We start from the raw sequence: 17,700 nt of genomic DNA, 5'->3' as shown, positions 1-17,700 counted from the left end.
TACTCCACTCTGGTTCGAAGCCCCTTTTACGCCAGTGTAAAACTCACCACTAACTAGAACATTCGACAACATTCGTGACCGTCCTAAATGGCATGCGGGCACACCTGACTGACGCGCACAGCAGCGCAGTACTCATATGTGTAAGCTACGCAGATGTCGTACGTTCCGTAACCACCAACTGTTGTTAAAATAACACCAACAACCAAACTTCGGGGGCGCTTGAACTCTACGATAATTATATCACAAGGAATAATTTTGTGCTGGCTACGTTTTCCTTTTCATTTTTTTTTCGAGTTTTTTCATCCGTCTAGTCACGTGTGGGAGTCATGGCGGGAGATTGAAAGAGCACTCTCAGCGTAATTTCTAACAAAACCTTGTCCAAACCCGGTTTGTAGATCAAGGCAAGCAATGTCACCTCATAGCTTACACCGACCTTTATGCTTCCAATATGAAACCATGACCACTTCAAGGGGATTGCCCTTGAAATCCGGAAGCTAGTAAAGATTTGCGCTGGTCACAAAGAGTGGACTGAAATATAATAATATAATAATAATATAAAATATATTATTTTATAAATATATTTCATAGAATAATATATTATATGAAATATAATAATATCTGATAACTTCGAAACGCAACTGCACGCCACATTTCGCATGTATGCGCGGCTGGTCGTGTTATGACGTCACAAAAAGCATGGTGACGTCAGAGTCGCAGGCGTTGACTTATTCCCGGCTTTGATCAACATGGTTGATGGTGCGTACAAATATCATCGTCGACGGACTCAGCTTCTCTCAATACCGTAGATATTGTCTTTCTCACAAGGAGCTTGTTTTACTGAGACAGCAGTCAAGAGCTGTCGTGGCTCTCTTTGCATGAAGTTACGTCAGAGCTTTCGCTGTTGCCAACAAAAACGTCTTGTGTTTTGCGGGTGCAATTCCAGAAGTTGAGATCTGTTTAAAATTGAATTACTTGTGCAAGGGAGAATTCAAAATTCCGATATTGTGCGGAAGATATTTCTAAAAGCAATGACAATATAATTTATTTCTTTTCTGAACCACAACCTTTTATCGGAGGATCCCTTTAACTTTGAATGTATGGTTACCAACAGCGGAGCGAGTCACGAGCATCGAATAGAGAGTTCTATTGAACCGTGTTTGCACATTCGAAACGGTACGACGGGCCTTCCGGTACGAACTGCGCATGTGCGAGCCTCATGCGGTAGCATATGGGGAGTTCGTACCGGAGGGCCCATCACACCGTATCGGATGCGCAAAGATTGTTCCCGAAAATGTTCTAATGATCGCTCCTAAGCCAATCCGGTTGCGGTTTCATCCGATAAAAATCCCGTAGAACAAATCATAAACCAATAGCATTAACATCATTGGCCATGCCATGCGATTATTTAGCTGGCGGTGACTACAATGAGATTATGTGGGCGTCTAATTTCCCGCACAGGGCGTAGACAGCAACTGTCTTAGCAATCTGCGGGACGCTCTCGGCAAATGTCAAGGCTGGAATAGCGTTTTTAGGCGATTTCATACGTCCAACTCCTTCCGCCGACTGCAGTGACGACACTCTTTGCACTCTCCAGGGGAAAAAAAAAAAAGAAGACGCTGAATATTTTATTGTAGCCGACTTATGTTCAAATCATCGCTTTTGGGCTGTGGAAGGGAAAATCAACAGGTGGCTGCGCGGAATCAACGTCCCAATGAGCGCCCGTACCCACATTGATTCTACGGGGGATCTAATATGTACTCTTGGCGAAAAAGTGGGCGAGGCATTCCACCAGCGCTATTTGTCGGCGCCAAGGCCAAGCACAGCGCAGGCCAATCACAGCCGCCAAATTCCTTTCCGACTTTTTTGTCAAGGGTTCAGAATGAAACGAAATGTATCTAATCAGAGGTGTTCTCGAAGCTCACGCGTGGAAAGCGGCAGGACGCTTGCTGGCACGTGGCAAGTGCTCGTTGGGTTTCAGAATTCCTCTCACTATTTGTCTCGTAACGTGTATGTGCATTATTTTTTTTATGAGCTTTAACGGAAGGATGTAAGGCGAGACAGAGCATAGTCGATGAAAAAAGAGTAAAAAAAAAGTGGAAGGAAGAAAGCACACACAGTGAACCAAGCAAACGCTCGACCAACGAGCCCATACCCCCCCCCCCCCTTTACATTAAAAAAAAACCCGCCGGCTTTTAACAACATAAACGACAGTCCCAGAACATTAAAAAAAGAGCAGCGGGGGAAAAATGCTTGTCAATGGTCATGACCCGTTCACTCATCGACAGACAATACAGAAAGGTACACGGGAAAATGCACGGGTTGTACAAATTGGATTGGATTGGCTACAGCCACTGCGATGAAGATCCCGGTATAATGACATTGCACCGGGATCTTCATTAATCCCGGCGCGGATTGAATTATATTTGTAAATAAAATACGATTCTCTCTGCTCGCGATCACTGTTGATTTTGAAATTGGATTGTAAAAATGTAACGTCCAGGTTGTCAAATCTGTGTTTGGCTAAAGCCATATGTTTTGAAAGCAGAAGTTTGGGAAATGATTTTACATGCGCCCTGTGATTGTTAACTCTCAATCGAGAAGGTGTGCTGGCTTGGCCCACGTACTGCTTACCGCTTGTGCCACATGTCAGGAGGTATCTCATATTACTTGTGCCGCAGTTTAAGTGTCCGTGGATTATGTGGGTGAAATTAGGTTTCGTACTCTGCGTAGTTTTAGGTGTCACATGTTGAAACACCTTGCGATTTGTTCTTCCAAAAGGGAGACTGCTAGTGCTTTTAGCGTAAGTTGTCTTATACTTGACTATAGCGTCCCTAAGATTGCGTGAGCGTCGGTAGACTACTCGGGGAACGGAAGGGATAATCCTTCCGTTCCCGGACCCCAATCACGACACCAAATGGCACCACTTCTTCTGGTAGATGGCGCAACATGTACGCAAGCCAATGCGCTCCGACGGTCCATTTCGCTTTGTTGAGGACTGTACTTACCCCTCGCCAGTGTAGTACCTCAGTTTGAGCTGCCTCGTACCCGCTTCCGAACTCGCGAACTAGGTGCGCAGAATGCTGGTACAATGAAATACAGACGCAGTGAACTGGAAAGCCATCTACGTTCCTGGAGCGGAAACAACTGCAGGTGTGCGGTGTCAGCCTATGGCCTTTCGAAAAAGCTGCACTCCCAGGCTAACCCTCTTTAATCAACGCAAAGAAAAAAATTGTTTTTTATTTAAACCGGTTTACTACAAGGAAAGTGCGGTGCATATGCATGACCGCAGTTTTTGAAAACATCTGTATTCCACAAAGGCCGGATAGAGGGGAACGGGTAGTGGTTAAAAATTTCCATAACCTACCACGACACTTTTTATCCGGTCCTGACTTTAAATTTATTATCTCGCAGGCGAATAGATTGATGTGATGCTGGAAAAGTCCCGACGTTTCTTTTTCCTTTCGCTGATTGACTCTGAGAAATCAGGAGCTTCTAGGTTGCCACAATGCACTGGTGAGAGCCAATCGATGCTGTCGAGAGAGGGAACTTGGCGAATGACGTGGCTGACATGTTTTAACCTACAATGCAGTCCGCGCTATGGCACCAAGCATGACATTTCACCTTGCTCAGTGTCAATGCGCAGACTCTGTTTTTTACGTCTATACTTATTACCAGCCGAGTTACCTCCGCAGACTAGAGCGATCGGCTCTCACAAGAGCTCTGCAGGAAAGTATACGCTTTAGGTTTCTTAGAGGGTATGTTCCAGTTTGAGTTCTCATGAATCAAGACACACACCGCTCCTCTCTTTGTGGGGAATAATCCCCCAAAAAGGAAAGAAATGCTTTCTGCTTTAGTGAGAGTCCCTGATTCGTCAATATAAAATGCGTAGATACATTTAAAGTCGATTCATAGTTCCCAAAAGACTATTATCTTATAGTAACCCGTATTGCGCTCCCCATGTTATCATTCAAGTTTTGAAATTCTTGATGAACAGATTGAAGTTTATTCCTTTTTCTTAAAAACAAACACCATGGTGTCGAACCGAACCCGAACCCGAACCGAAAACCGGATCAAAACCTTTATTTTTGACCGAACCGGAACAAAACCGAAATTGATTTAGAACGCTTGATATTGAACCCGAACCGGAACGAAACAATAATTTGATGTGGCGGTTACCGGTCCAACGAAAACGGTTCAGGGCCAATTGTGTCAATAATTGTTCTAAACTGGAAAAGTTGTGGGAGTGTATTTTTCTTATGTTGCCAAAACTAATCCTACATACTGTAAAATATTTTTACATTTCGTTTTATTGCATACGCAATCAAAAATACATCATCATCTGGAGAGCTTCAACTTTGCTTAGTTTCTCGGATTGACCCTGGCGGCGCAGTAGCAGCGGCGGCGATTTCAAAACACCGCTTGGCCGCTTGGCTACGAAATGTCCAAGTGTCGGAGCGGATTGCGCCACTGTAGGCACGGAGGCCCATGCGTCCGCGAATATTCGACCTCAAGATGGACCGTAGTTGCAGTCGATGAGCCATTTAGCCAATCGAGCACCGAGAGCGCACCACGTGAGCTTCCGCTTGAGTGCAGTGACATCCTGAAGGAAGGGGGGACAAGTACCGCGCTGCTTCGGCAGTATTGTTTATAGGGTCGCCTGTGGTCCATTTCAATGAAAACAATATTTTCTTCAACGTGCGCAAAACGTTGCCCTAGAGCAAAACAAGAAAAAAAAACAGGTTGTCGGAGGCAACGTTACTCGACGATGATTCGCCGACGCACCACGCCCTGGAAGGAGGCCAGGGGTAGGAGGAGGGGGAAAGGGGGGGGGGGGGGAGAAGAAAATGTGTCTGTTTATTTTTTTGTAGGTTTGTCAGACTAGCAAGGGCCAGCATGTCGCCTGTTCAACCATTTTCTCATTTTTGTTTGAAGTCCTCTTTCATCGTCTTCAACTGAGTATTCGAGAAACGTCGTTCGCTGTGGTGGGATTACCGGAACTTTGTTCGGTGGCTGACAGGTACAAATTAGCTGGTCTGAGTCACTCAGACCGGGTCATTTGCATAGAGCGTTGTTAGCAATAAAACGTCAAAGTTTCTAGACAAAGCAACATGATCACCACGAGATCTTTAGAAGAGCGTTTTTTTTTCGTCGGAACCCGAAGCGCTGTGAAGATGTAGTCACATTTCATTATATATACGTGCGTGTTCACGTGCCCGATCATTGAAATATCGGCCAGTCTGGCCGACGTATACACGACCACAGCTTAACGGGATTAGCTAAACCACCCCAACTGCACACTCGCCGTACCTGTTTCTGTGTTTTACGGCACATTTGTTTCCTTTTGTACCCCTGTCAGCCACTCTAAGGCATAACTGCGACATCTTATTGGGTGCCAAAAACAGGTAGCAAGTATAAAAAAAAAACACGTGGGTGCAAAACAAGCAAAACAAACCAAAACATATGGAGGACAAGCAATCTAGCTAAAGACCTTTTACTGTTTACAAAATCACAGCCCAGCACGTGCGTGTTTGTCGCTTCGGAAAGCAAGCAAAGCACGCGCTATACACACAAAAACTAAAGATGGCACCGGCCACAAGCTCTGTTTTGGAAAGGTCTATAGACCAATCCCGAAAATACGCCTCCTGGCAGAGTTGCAAGTACTGCACGCCTGCGTGTGCAAAAGACACCATAAAAATGGAAAGCCGATCACTTATATATAGTTAACATAAGAATAGTAATATATATAGCCTGGCAACATAAATGGTGTCTTGCGCACGTCACTGTGCAGAGTTTTCATATCTGCCTGAAGAGGGAGTAGTATTGGGATGGGGTCTATTGCAAGTATCTCGTGCCCAGAAAAGGGTGCAGAGAGTGCTCGGTCAATATTAAAAGGTCGAGTTAGGAACCGGTTCGAACCGGTTCGCGCTTATCAAAACCGGTAACCAGAGTGATATTATGTGCGCTACCCTAAACCGGAACCAAACCGGAACAAAATGCATTGCTACTGAACCCGAACCCGAACCGAACCGAAATAATGACCGGTTCGACAACCTGACAAACACATGTTTCAAGCATTCTGCTAAAGACTGGGGTGCGCCAACTATGTTTTTTGTGTAATATGTGTGCGTCGTGATTGAAATGCTTGGTCACGTGGAGTTTTGAATGATTTCAGGTTTATTCAGCGTTGGTTATTCTATTAGGACACTTAAAGTATTCCTTCGATGCAAAATGGCTTCCACTTCAATGGCGATTTTAGTATACTTCTAGGCAGTCTTTTAAAATGCTCTTAAGCAGACTTTTATAACTCGATTTAAAACAGCAAGGCAAAACCAAGGATAAAGAAAGGACGACACAGTCGACAGCGCTGCAAACAGCGCTGTCGCCTTTCTCGTTTTTACTTTGTCCTTGTTTTGTTGCGCATTTTATACTCCTTAAAGTAGGCTTTCTATGTTAGTCTGGAGTAGTCAGTCGGGTTTTTAAAGCATTTCAATTTTTTAATGACCAATGTCACACCAGAGTTTCTATAAAATTATATATCGATTTTGAAATTGCAACGCTCCTCTTCTAACTAAAAATGCATATTATGTTACAGAGATTAATGTGGAATAAGTGCACAAGGTTAAGACATATTGACTTCAGTAAGAACTTTATATCGAAACAAGGCACATCCAGCATATGAGATACAATTGTTTAAAATATTGCAGACTTGTTTAAAAACGTTATCAAGCGTGGAGCATCTGAAATAATAATAATAATAATAATTGTCTATTGCTACCAGCATAGAAAAGTTTGGTATTGCGGATGCATCAAAGCCAACACGTGACTTGTGCGACGCCATCCTCCAATTAAAAAAAAAACGATATGTAGCATGGGTAGTTACTGAAGATACAATAATATAAAACAGACAAAAAAGACAAATATATACATAATTCCATGAAGTTAGTCACGCTGGTAATAACTTGAATATTTTACGCGAAAAGATATTATGCACAGACTAAAACGGAAATCAATAGCAATGTCAAAGCAAAATGAAATACCACAAAACTGGAAAATATGCGAAAAAAAAAATCACGAAAGGTCTTTTGTTAAAATGTCCTACAAACAGCAGAATATTCATTAATGTTCCAGAAAGGCAGGCGCTTAGAATTGGCACACATTACTAAGCAAAATGTGTCTGCGATAGTTCGCTACTAAAACGAAACCAATAGTAAGCTATTAAAACGAAATACCTCTAAGCATCTTTTTAACTTTTCTCAGGGATGTTTGGTTTAGAAGTTCAGGTGGTAAGTGAGAAAAAATATATGGCACATAGAACGCACGCGTACTTTCGCCATAACGAGTGCGGGAAAAAGGTATGTGAAAAGGGTGAGTATGTCGAAGATCACATGTGGGTGGGCTTAAGATTTTGAAATCAGAATTCCAAAAGTGCCGGAATACCACTGAATGAACATAAAGGGTTTGGAAGTTGGGTAGTTGCAAATATTCGAAAAGATTAGCGTTGTCAGGTATTTTAAGTTTATAAGAGATATTTTTCAGGATAGCTTTCAGGATGCAGTCCACCTTGGTTTTCCAATAGTCAGAAGAATGGCCGAAAACGCTGATGGAGTAGCGAAGGACGCTATATGCAAGCGAATGGGCAATCATTCTTTGAACAGATACAGGAAAAAAATTTTTGTATTATATAATAGGCAACTAATGCTTCTCAGTTTTTTACAGATGTATGTAAAATGAACATTCTATTTCAGACCACTATCAAAATATATGCCTAGATACTTCACGCTCTCTGTATACTCAACCGGAATGCAGTTGCATTGATGGCAAAAAGAAGAGTGCAGAACTAATGGAATGTTGAGAGTGACTGTTTTGAGTGGATTATAGAAGCCTACTAGTTTTGTCTTTTTAACATTGACTTCAAGAAGGTTTTTTTTGAACCAGTCCATAATTGCTATTGCTTGAGATTGCAACTGGCTGATGGAATTGGCATAGTTGATGTGTTGGGTCATAATTACAGTGTGGTCCACGTATTGATATAGCTTGCATACCGGTACCATGGTGGCGATGTCATTGACAAAGATGTTAAACAAAAGAGGTGGTAGAATAGACCCATGTGGTACTCCGGCTTTTAGTTCAGTTCGAGAACTCTGAAATCCAGATGCGCACAGCAGTCGAGAGCGATGAGAAAGATAGTTTTTAAGAAGGGAAAAAAATGAACCACGAAAACCTAGGCTGTACAGTTTCTTCAACAGTATCGTATGGCTTACTGTGTCGAAAGCTTTGGACACATCTAAGAATAGTGCGGAGGTAACAAGATTGTGTCTGAATGCTGAGTATAGGTGATCTGCGAAATCTTCTAGAAGAGGCTGAGTGCCCTTTCCTTGCACAAAACCAAATTGAGTTGGAGATAAGATATTAAATTTTTCTAAAAGAGATGTCGGTGTATTAAACACATGCTTTTCGAGGATCTGAGCGATGATGGGCAAGAGAGAAATCGGACGATAGTTTGCAATATTGTTTCTGGTACCACCTTTAAACAAAGGACGTACTATAGATGTTTTAAGTTCATCGGGAAGTATCTTGGTTTCAATAAAACAATTTAGCATAAATAAAAGTACGTCTTTCAGAATGCCAATATTTCTGCGGAGGTCAGATAGGCGAATTTCGTCTATACCAGGGCACTTGTTCTTGAAATTAGACAAAATGGAATATAGATCAGCTTCCTGAAAAGGTGGAAGGAACGCTGAAAAAGAGACTAGGTTATCAAATGCATCTAGGCTATCTCTCGCCTGACCAGAAAAAGTAGCAAAAGAAACGTTAAAATCCTCTACGATCGATTGCAAATTATCTCCAAAATGTCGTTTTAGCGTATCATCAATGGAGTGTCTTTGGTGTCCAAGGAGTTCATTTATCAAAGACCAAGTTTTACGGGCATTCAAATGAGATTGGGAGCATTTTTCGTGATAAGAAATGCGCTTAGCTGATCGAATCATCGCGTTTAATTTGTTACGACAGGATTTAAAGAGTATTCGTAGGTGTGCATCATTGGGTGAACGACGGCAGCGAGCCCATAGTGCATTTTTTTCCCTTATCGCATCTAAAATATTCGCATTCAACCATACAAGATAAGGGTTGCGTTTCTTTACGAATATTTCTCTCCGGCGTCTTTCATAGAACTGTTTGAAAACCAGCACAAACTTTGGATAAACGTCGGTGTAGTTAACGGTCCTCAAAAAGTGGTTCCAGTCAAAAGCTGAGACCAATTTATCAAAGGCCGTGGTGTCGATACCTGTAACAATAGTACGGCCTGATGTTTCGCGCGATTTAAGAACGCCGATTGACCAGCGGCAGGCCACAAAGTAGTGGTCGGCAAGTTTTTCCTTAATAACTGCTGATTTCCCGACAGTGGAAGATGTTCTTAGGTTAACGTGGTCAATGCATGAGGAAACAAGTCTCCCTAAAAGGAACTCTTCACGTGTTGGACAATTAATAACGGACTCAATACGTAACAGGCTTGAGCTGAGCTAGTTGGTTCATAGTTCACTTACGGCCAGCTGAACTAGAAAAAACATACACATAAAGAAAAGACCATTCACACCGCTGGACTAACAACTGATTTTCTTTTTCCTCCTCTTCTACTACAAGCCACACTTGAGGGAACAATTCTCTTTTCCTCTTTTTTGCTTTCTAATCCACCTTAATTTTTTTTTCTAATTTCCCTTAAAATGTTAACCTTGAAGAAATATTTTTTCTTTCTCGTGAAGCACGAGAGAAGGTGCACTAGCGCAGTCATCGCCTTTTTCCTCAATGGCAAGTGCCTCTAGGATTTCACGTCCCAGTTTTGTTTTGTTCCTTGCCACGATGTTTACGTCGTAGAACAGTGCCGAACATTGACACGCACGACAATGGGTTGGCAAGTGTCCTCCTGCTGACAGAGTTTTCACTGATGCAGCGTGCTCCCTCGTCCGATCGTTAATGCATCGGCCGGTTTGTCCGATGTAACTTCGGCCGCATGTCAGCGGAATCTGGTATATCACCTCCTTTTCACACAAGGCGTATGGAGACTTGTGAACTGTGCCACACCTCTTCTCGTTGTTACTTCGCTCCTGGTTAACCCGGCGACACATGCAATATGCTTTGTTTGGGGCCGAACACACCACCTGAACGCCTTGCCGTCCAGCTACCTTTTTCAACTTGTGGGTCATCCCGTGAACATAGGGTGCTACCACCACCGCATGTCGAGTCTTTTTCTTTTCCTTTGTGCTTTTGTCCGTGCACCCTAATCCGCGTTTGATGGTCCTGCACACCTGTTCACAAATCGCTACCAGGAGCGGTTTTGGGTACCCAGCATCCTGTAGTCTCGAGACCTGAGTTTTAAAACTTCGCTCAACTTGATGTTGACAGGTCTTCTTTAGGGCGGATATCAGGGCTGTGGTGGCCACCCCTCGTTTGACAATCTTGGAGTGCCCCGAGTCAAAAGGTAGAAAGCCTTTGCACGACCTGGCTTGGTATCTCCAGCACACGTGGTTACCTTTGAATTCCAATGCCAGGTCCAGGAACCTGATGGAGTTATCCACGGGGAGTTCATGGGTGAATTTGAGTCTCAAGCAGCTCTGTTCAAAGCATCGCATCACTGTGTCTCGGCACCCGTCTCTTTCTTCATCTACCTTTGTGTTGCATAGAATTAAAAAATCGTCGACGTACCTGAAGATGCCTTCAATCCTTGGATCTTTCAATCTTTTTTGAATGGCACTTCCGCAAGCCGCGAGGAAAACATCGCTGAGGTACGGAGCCACGCGTGAGCCAATGCATACTCCACTTCTTTGTACATATGACGAATTCTCGTGCGACACTACTGTTGCCGTGAGGTACACACGTAGGAGCTCCAAGAAACTGTCCAGGTTCATGCCGGCTGCGTTCTGGAAAGCTATGACACTCTGCTGTTCGATGGTCTTTCGAAGAATTGATAGCAGGCTTGCTTGTGGTATGGAGTAATATAAGTCCTGAATGTCGATAGAAAACCCGGAAACAATGTCAGACCCCTTCTCCCGAATAAAAGCGATCACACTTTCGGAGATGGGAATCCTGAAAGGATCTTGCGTCGTACACTGGGACAATTGCTTTGCCAGATAGATCGACACCTGTCCTTGCCATGTGCTTCTTTCGGAGACTATAGCCCGAAAAGGAACGCCGTCCTTGTGTGTTTTTGCTGAAAAAAACACCGACAGCTTGCTGCTTTGTTCCTTTGATTTTCGTTACGAGGCTTCCTTGACGGTTGTCTTCGAATATTAGGAAAAAGAGGAAAAGAGAATTGTTCCCTCAAGTGTGGCTTGTAGTAGAAGAGGAGGAAAAAGAAAATCAGTTGTTAGTCCAGCGGTGTGAATGGTCTTTTCTTTATGTGTATGTTTTTTCTAGTTCAGCTGGCCGTAAGTGGACTCAATACCATGAGTTGCCAAAGTGTTGAGGTAATTGCATACATTAGATTTAGACCCATTCAAGATATCAATATTAAAGTCTCCCATAATGCATAATTGACTATACGAACTCAGATCGGTGATGTTTTCTTGAAATTCTACGAGAAAAGACCCTATATTTGTGGACGGTGCTCTACACTCTCAGAAAAAAAGGTGTAATATTACACCCCTTGTCCCATATAGTACACCACAAAACTTCAATTCGACGTACAGCGCATCATAATCGAACAGGCGGCCCCAAAGTTTACGAGGAGCTTGATAGCCGTGTGGTACAAATTATTAAGATAGCTGATGTACGTATTATTGACTACAAAAAAGATTATCTGAGTTTTCTTCGCCGTACTGCAAAAGCTCCGTGTTTTCTTTCTTTGGTTTTTGATACGTACTTTAACAATTTAATAAGTTATATCGCACCGTTATCAAGCCCCTGGTAAAATTTGGTGCCGTCTGTTCGACTATAGGGCGCTGTACGTCGAAATGAAGTTTTGGGGTGTATTATATGGGACAAAAGGGTGTAAGGTGATACCCTTTTTTTTTAGAGTGTATACATTGCGAGCAAACATATGGAATTGATTGAATTCTCCACAGAAAGTGCAATGAACTCGGCCTGAGCGAACGTCAACGAAATATTTGAAAATGACCATTTATCACTCACGAAAACCGCGATACCACCACCATGACCCATATCTCGAGTGGAAAAAGTACCACGATAACCCGGTAAAGAGAACTGATCTGTTGCAGAAGAGGGGATGTTAATTTCTGTTAAGACAAATACATCTACTGAAGAAGCAATTGATCTTGAGGTAATTTCGAATTCTGCCCAATGTTTACGTATGCTCCGAATATTAACGTGTACTACAGAAAAAAACGTTTCCTCACAATTTCCAAAAAAATTTCGAAGAGATGAAAAATTTGAAACCTGAGCGAAATCTGCCATACATCTAAAGAATCTTTTCAAGTTCTAGCGAACTGTTAATTCTCACAGGTGGAGAACCCATCGCCTTCCTTGTGTAGATTTTAGCTCTGGTTACCCAGACAAACTTATAGCCCTGTTCCTTGCCCTTCTGTCTTGCCCTCCAAAACAGCCCTTTGTTCGCGTGGGTCAGGTTGTCATTTAAGTACAGTCTGGGAAGAGAACTATCCTGACCCAGCGAACGAAGCGTACCCCGCGCTGCCATCCAGGATTCCTTCATGTGGACAGACGCGAATTTGATTAGAATCGGTGGGTTTTTTGCATATTTGGCTGGCAAGCGGTGAAGAGCAAGAATGTCAGATTTCTGAAAGTTTGAGATCTTCAGTTTTTTTCGATAGAGTCTCAGCAAACGACATAAGATCTTCATGAGGTAAGACAGAAAGTCCGTGCATTTCCAGGTTTGGCAGACGGCTGTGCTGCTCGTTGTCGTTTAGGGCGACCCGCATCTCTTGGATCTCGGATGCCTGCTCCTCCATGTTGACTTTAAATGAGAAAGCTCCGTTTGCAGGGCTTTGCCATTCTGTTCGTTGGTGGTCGCCAACTTGAGGAGGCGGTCATAGTCGGCCGAAAAGAAATCTATTGAGTGTTGTAGGCCGTTCACAGTCTCCCTTAGACTCTCGACAATGGGCTTGAGTGCTAAAAGTTCGTTTAGTTTGGCCGACAGTGTCATTAGGGAATCGACGCTGCCCTTCAATGACAGTAATCCCTCCAGCTTCTCATTCATAGCTGTTAGTTGTGAAGAGAGCAGTCCTATCCCTTCAGAGGAGCTTGACGACTTCGGCTCAGATGCTCCCACCTGACCATCCTTCCCACGACACGCACGGCACTTCCATTTTCCTCGTTTCATTTGTCCCATGGTGATGAAGGTCTTATCAGCAATCCCGGAACAAGATTGTCCCAGATGGTAATTGGACTTGCAATCCGAACACGACATGTGCCTGCCATCGTTGTTTATAGACTTGCTACATGCCGTGCACTCTATCATGTGGATCGTTGGGGAATCCATATACATGAGGGAATTCGCTGAAGTGTGTGAAACGTAGTCGGGAGACTGAGGCACTCCTCTGAGTATCGACGCGAGCCACTGGGGCAGGTAACTGGTCAGGATGGTGAGTAACGGCGCTACGACTGAACGACTGACCGGCAGTACTGGGTTCCAGCGATTACGCTGTCAGACACGCAGGGCTAGACACGCAGGGAGCAGAAGAAAGCCGCGCTCACCATGGTACTGGAGCAGCGGTAGTTGCTAAGAGGCCTTCTAGAGCTCCGTTGCAGCTGCCAAGCTTGAAGGATTCTTGCAGCGCTGACCAACGTTCTGTTGAGCCCGGATGTTTTGTGGCTTGCGTAGATGGAAATCTGTCGTCGAAGCCACCATCCAACTGACAAATTATGGCCGTGGATAAGGAATTTCAGTGTAAAATGCACAGACTGAAATTTGAGAAAAGGAATGAAAAAAAGCTAATTTTGTTTCTTAGTCGAGGTTATTCTTCCGCCTATAAGTATATGGGGAGTTGCTGTATTTGCTTCTCAGGCACTCTTTGACTGTCTCTGAAAATTTGCCTGGAAATTTTGCAATTACGTGATCCTAAAAGATAAAAGTAACACAAAAAGTTAAGAAACTATAAGTATAAAACTGCGTCTTCTTATATTCACATTAAAAACGAGCGTGTTGGTATACTGAATATACTTATCCTTTATGTTCACCTAATTTTAGCATACATGGGGACCAATGACCAGTTCGTTGCAGCGTGATATTCTATGGATGCAAGATCTAGAAGACAGCATTTCGGCCGATTGCCGAAGTATTGAACTTTCAAAAATGCATTGCTCTGCGGCATTTGGCTAGAAAGTCAGATTTGATGTCGATAAGACAATTTTCTTAACACTGCCATCTATTTTGTATAATAATTCAGGTTTTACTTTGTACGGTTCTATTTAGAAACTATAGTCCCCAGTCGCCGGATGAACGCAGCAGGGTATGCACAAAGCTCGTCCCAGACGAGGTCAACACACAGCATGACTAGAAGTCTTCTTGCGACTCTAAAGACTGGCCAGGTTCGACCAATGCAAGCACCCCACACGCGCGCCGTCCTCTTCCGCGCAATATGCGCGACCCTGAAGTTTCAGATAATCTAACCGGCCGGTCTTTGAAATGGGCGAGTCAATAAAGTATATTTGCTATGCATATACCATTTCCGCAGCGCCGAAGTGTCTACCGTATTTCTTGTGGATTCCGACACCCGCTACCCATTCATGCAAAGGATCGAATTTGTACAGCGCCGGGCTGAGCCAACGCTAAAGTTACATGCAGCCGGGGGCCATGCCGCTGCCAGAGTTAGGCTTTTTGACACCCGTCTACGTAAACCGTATGTTTTCACGAGCATCCCGTTGCTGTACAGGATACAACTATGAACAACTCGTCACATAATCACAAGACCACAACTTCCCTCGTGAAGCTTTTTACCATACTAGTACGTCTCATTCCCTACCTAGCTGTCTTTCCCCGGTGTGGGGACCCGCTCTGCCGTCGCCATTATCCTCCAAATGAGTCCAGAGCGAAGCACTCAGACATCAGAGCCGCTGTTTTGGCTGCGGAGGCGACCTATGACAACTACCCAGGCGCCGGCATCTGGTATATCCGACCAGATGGGGTCCAGATGAGACTCCACAACTTATGGAAAGGTATCTGTGGCCATAGTGTACCAAACAAGTAATTTAGAAACAACCAAAGAATATGAAGATTTAGAAACAACATTTAACAAGAGGTTTAGCAACAGACGAAACATAAAGAAGACAAATAACGTAACGTTAGCAGAAACAATTAACGAACACTAAGAAAAGAACCCAATTGTGCCGATAGTAGGCTTAGTATTTGCTCTGTTAACTTTCATTGCAATAGTATCCTGCCATTTCTTCTTTAGAGAAATTTAGTCACATGCCAAGTCCCGAACTGGCTCTTTAGGCAAACTATCTTTCAAAGCAGAGCCAGAAAGGCAGCACTCCGCCAAGGCGTCGCTCCCGAACACCATAACTGGCAAGTCTTGAGTATATATAAATGCCGGCTTTCCTTCGAGCCATTTCAATTGCAAGTAAGGTGTAACAATATCTCCGAAGTATACCTTAAAAATAAAAATGGAATCAAATATATCACATCCAGCTGAATTCCTTTTAGATTAATGTGCATGCATGCATGGCCCGCCATGTTGGTGGTAAATAAGTTCATGATGAACAGAGCCAGCCAATGGCGTTCTACATTTCAATCAGCCACGCAATTGTGCCCTCAAGAGAACACGCACACTGGCTGTGTCACAAACGTCCAGAGCAAGGCTAACAAGAGCTTCATCTTTCAGTTCCTGAACTCACCAGAGCTTACACTCCTAGTGGCACTTAAGGAAGCCACTAGGGGTAGTATTTTCATGTGGGTAGCCTGTTGACAACATGATTTGATTCATTTATTTATACACCACCATACCCGGTTTCTATTTATGATGGATTGTAGCGGAAATTACAACCTATCTCAGCCAATTTAGAGTATCAAGTGACAACGCGTCAGTGCGCCCCTCTCCAAGGTCACATGACTCACACAATATGGGATTGACTTGTACGACTCGGAGCGCCGTCTGTGGTCCATTGTAAGGTAAAACAGAGGATATGAACAGCAGACGTTAGGAATCGTATGCTTCAACCGATGGCCATCGGTTGGGTGAAGAAGTGGAAAGCTAGGTTCCATCAGTTGTAACGCCATGGCACACCGGGTGATGTTTACACCACGCTACTCAAAAATGAAATCACCAACAGGTGTTGGGTGACATTTTTAATTCACTTTATACGTTACATGTCACCGACCAATTTATAGTGTAGTAGGGTACTTTGTTGGGCTAGTTTGGTTCATCTTAGTTAAACATATAAAATAGCAAAAAAAAAAAAGACAAGGACAAGAAGTATACAGGAAAAGCGCTTGTCCTGTATACTTCTTGTCCTTGTCTTTTTTGCGCTATTTTATATGTTGGACGAATTTATAGCATAAACAAATCCAAAAATATTTTTGCATAAAAAAAAAAAAAGAGTCCGAGGACACCGAGGCACTTCTTATAGCCGCGTCCCACTAAAGCGACAGGCAACAACAAACGACAGTGACACACGACAAAGAGCGACCGGCGATACCAACAGACAGGCCGTTTGTAAGAGTCCGCCGTCCCACCTGGCGGACAGGACGCGGAACACGGGGATAAGGAAACTTGTTTTCTAGTGGGACTGGAGTTGTCAACAAGACACTTCAAAATACACAGACAAACTGAGTTTGGCGACGTGGTTGTCGTGTTTTGCTCTTTGGGCGTAACACGCCCCGACAAACACGATGAAAGTGGAGACGATCACTTTATTTCTTGATTAAAGCTTCCGCTTGTCTTCATTTGACGTTGGAGACTTTCCGCAGAAAAAGTCATGACAATCGACACCAAACTTTTTTCGAACTAGAATACCCGAATCGTTCCTTTTTTGGGTCGTTCGAGGAATTCTAGGTTAGCGCCACAAACTTTCACGCCAATTTTGAGGATGTTTATAACTTTATATCCGAATGATCGAGGATAGGCGTTTTTTGGTGGACAATACGACATCTCGATTATCACAGCACGTGATGACAAGTCTCTCGTCTGCCGGAATGGCTTGCCGCGGAACGTCATGTCCTACTTCGTGCATAGTGAGCGGTCTTACTTTGGTCAGTCCTCGAACATGGGTATAGGGAGTATTCACTGGCGACCATATCCGTGTGCGCTGCTGCTGAGAGCGTGCTGACGCCGAGCTTCCGCAGTCCTTTTGGAGCGTGCATTTGGCAGCATCAAGGTTGCCGGTCTTAGCAGGCTATTAATGTGAGCTCGTTCTGAGCATGCGCTTTAAACATCGCCTTCAAATATGGCGTCCAGTGAATACCTCCTATATCCATCCTGGTGCAGGGGCGTAGACCTCGACGTCTTGAAGCACCACCTCGCGCACCAAGTTTTTGCGAGCAAAACCAGCCACAGAAAATTCCCTTTTGCAACACGACCCCCCGGCGCCAGCAAGGGAGCCGCGCCCGCCACCACTACGAGCAATCGAGGGACCGGAACTGTGGAAGCGAGGAGTGGCCGCCAAGGGGTTCTCTGAAGGTCGAGCGGCGGAGCGAGCCACGTAAGGAAGGGTAGAAGGGTGGAAAGGGAGGCAAGAGAAGGCATAAGCGGGCGAGGAGGATAAGTTTGTCTCCGCGAGATATTCCTCGGTGGG

This window comes from Ixodes scapularis, unplaced genomic scaffold (assembly GCF_016920785.2).
Source record: "Ixodes scapularis isolate PalLabHiFi unplaced genomic scaffold, ASM1692078v2 PGA_scaffold5__190_contigs__length_132052651, whole genome shotgun sequence".
Classification (NCBI taxonomy): domain Eukaryota; kingdom Metazoa; phylum Arthropoda; class Arachnida; order Ixodida; family Ixodidae; genus Ixodes; species Ixodes scapularis.
The sequence above is the reverse complement of the archived record's forward strand: the minus strand, read 5'-3'. Positions refer to the sequence as shown.